Genomic DNA, 3,339 nt, shown 5'->3' with positions numbered 1-3,339 from the left:
AACTAAATTCACTGAAAATACTACAAGTTTTAATATCATCTTACCTAAATCTGTCAAATAAGAGAAGATAAGAAAAGAAGTCCTGCTTCTCGATTCTTTTTTGAAAGACAGGACGCCTTCCTGGTAACCCAGACTTCTTTCGTTCATCGGCATCGGAACTGGACAGCAAGATATTAGATAAAAATACTATTTTCGGACAAATCAATGATTAATATATGTTTAGAGTGTAAATTTGCCTTAATAAAAAAAATTGAAATTTTCATCTAGACAGCCAATGTTATTATGGTATCACAGCAACGAAATTTTGTTTTAAACAATCCGAGGTTACCATATAAATAAAGCTAAAGCTGTTAGTCAGTCAATAAGTTCACTCCACAACATAAACATGAAAACAAATATGGGTAATTAGTAAACTCCATTGAAGCTCCAGCAAAGAAAATTCCAAAGACTCTGAGGACTTATTTGGTAAGAAACACATGAAATAATTTATGCTTTTATAATAACAGTCGAACTTCTATAAGTAGAGCTTCGATAACTCAAATGGTTGATAACTCAAAGCAAATTGGTTCACTCCAGGGTGAACATTATGTGTAATTTTTACATAACAACCCTTGGTAACTCGATTTATTTCGTGGTTCGAGTTAGCGAAGTTCGACTGTACGATAATTTATCTGCAAAATCTGGAACAATGTTTCAATATTGATATTACAGTTACAGTTACAATTGAATTTGTGAGATGTAACTTTAATAATTATCCAAGCCAAAGGGATAGGTGTCGACATATGGCGACTTTACTTATCTTATTCAATTTTGAAATTAAAATTTTATAACTTTTTCGTTAAAAAAGGCAAAATGACCGATAAAGGAAAATTTAAATTTGAACTGAAAAAGTAAAGTCGTCGATGATCATATATATATATATATATATATATATATATATATATATATATGAATCAAAGCAACCAAAGTTAAGATACTATAGTAACGAAAATTTATTTTATAAATATTTCAGTTGTTCTACAGTAACCATATAAGTAGGAAGAAAACATTTAGTCAATCAGTCGAGTCGATAGCACAGAGATGTGTCGAAGAACAATTATGTGTGAACAAAAATCAATAAAACCGCAGATCTTGAAGTGGACATATGGGGTAAGAGAAAATTCAATATATCATTTGATTCATATACAACAGTTTATTTAAAAATTAGTACTATATTTCTTTGGTTATTACGATTTATTCAATAAGTTATCTCGGCCAATGGAATAACATCTCTGATATCATAACTAATCCAAATACTTTTCTGAAATGTTTTTATTTGGTAATTACAAAGTTAAATTAAAATCACATCACAAAATTTTCCAAAATATTTCATCAAAGGAGGCGTTTAATCATAAAAACAGTTTGTAAATAAACGGTTGCTATGAGGTAACTATAGAATTGAAATACAAATAAATAATATAAACAATTGCAGTCACAGGCAAAGGAAGGAATTCGTTTGAGAACGTATTCGTATTCAGAAATGAATACGCGGGAAGATGTGTCTAAAAAATGTATAAAACTACTTACTGCCCCTTTCTATCAAGATTTACAATAGAAGTTTACTCAATCCCTTCAGCGAATACAGTAAGTAAGAATAATTTTATGAGCCACATAAGCCAATAGGCACAATGTTCAAAATTGTATTTCTTTCTTTTTTTATTTAAATATCTAAATCAATACGTTAGTTTGTAAATGATTCGAAAAATTAAAATAATTACATATTTCAGGATCACGCTGCCATTGCCTAAGAACTCTTCGTGGTGGAATTTGCTAAAGAATTTGACGACATCAAGATTTTCTATTACAAGGAATCTGTTTATGGAGTTATCAACTTGATCTACAAATATTTGACAAAAATAAGGTATTTTTTAACCATTTTCTATATATCTTTTACGAGAATTAATAATTTAAATTACTATAATGCTGGTACAAAATGAAATGAAAGATGGATAATTCTATAAATTACATTTAATTTTCATATCTTATAAAAATATTCACTTTTATGCACATTTATAAAAATAACTATTAAAATTTATGATTATTTCATAAATTTGTATTTATAAAGCTTTTTTACAATTAAAAAAAATATATTACTAAATATCTAATTCTATAAATTACATTTGAAAGGAACGATTGCCTTCCATTTAAAATTTTCCAAAATTTATAATTTAAACATAACAATACTACTGACAAAATAAAAATGGAGACCTAACAATATGAATTAATAATAATTTCATATCTTATAAAAATATTCACTTTTATGCACATTTATAAAAATAACTATTAAAATTTATGATTATTTCATAAACTTGTATTTATAAAGCTTTCTTACAATTAAAAAAATATATTACTAAATGTCTAATTCCCATTGGCTTATAACGATAATAAAATATAAATCTAAATTCATTGTTTTTTAAAAACATGTGTTATATTTCAATTACGAAGTGTTAAAGAAACAATATAATTGCCTACTACTATCTACAAACATTGCAATTGTTCTTTTAACACTTCTTAATCGAAATAATACATATGTATTTATAAGACAATGTCAATTAAGTGGGATACGATTATTAGGGATATCAAATGATTTAAAAGAAATAAACGAATATGCATTATTTTATAAAAACACGTGTTACTTCAATTAGAATTGGAAGAATAAATACGATTTACTTACTTCAACTGTTCGCAACAATATATAAATTAGAAATTATTTGTTTTTTAACTGCTTTTAATCGTTTTTATAAAATAGTGTTATATATTTGAAAATAGCCTATACTTTTAAAATTTTATACGGGGCACCATAAATGGTTTGTGACGAATCAGTTACTACTTATATTTATCATATGGTAACAAGAAACTTATTAATTATGTAGGGAACACGTGCCATTTTCAAATATTTATTCTCTAAATTTTAGTTAACCATTTATAGTTAAGTATATATATTTATTAGTAACCCATTATAAATTCATCTTTTTTCTAAATATTACAATTATAATTGGATGAAAATTTATTATAAAATTCTATAAAAATATATGGGCAAAATAAGTAAAAATGTAATCTTTCTTTTTAAACAAAACATTTATATTAACTATTTTAAACGTTCCTAAGTAATTAAACCAGTAAAAAATAACATTTATAAGATAGTGAATATTAAAGTTATAATTTACTTGTTGCTATTAGAGATAAAAATATTCACTATTTTATAAATACACGTGTGTTATTTAGATTAGAATTGGTTGAAGAATAAATACGATTATCTACTTCAACTGTTCATTACGACATTTAAATTGGATAATTTTA

At 25.3% G+C, this 3,339-nt stretch overlaps 1 long non-coding RNA gene across 1 annotated transcript; it reads left to right on the top strand.

Annotated features, from left to right (window-relative positions):
• The first annotated feature begins 412 nt into the window (after nt 1-412).
• Nucleotides 413-2,344, top strand: LOC109595597 (uncharacterized). The gene is made up of 4 exons (XR_002191311.2): nt 413-465; nt 1,013-1,149; nt 1,472-1,623; nt 1,767-2,344. It is a non-coding gene; the product is annotated as an uncharacterized LOC109595597 (long non-coding RNA).
• Nucleotides 2,345-3,339: the final 995 nt, after the last annotated feature.

The sequence above is a fragment of the Aethina tumida genome, chromosome 1 (assembly GCF_024364675.1).
Source record: "Aethina tumida isolate Nest 87 chromosome 1, icAetTumi1.1, whole genome shotgun sequence".
Taxonomy (NCBI): Eukaryota; Metazoa; Arthropoda; class Insecta; order Coleoptera; family Nitidulidae; genus Aethina; species Aethina tumida.
Note: the sequence above shows the minus strand (reverse complement) of the source record. Positions and strands in the feature narration are given on the sequence as shown.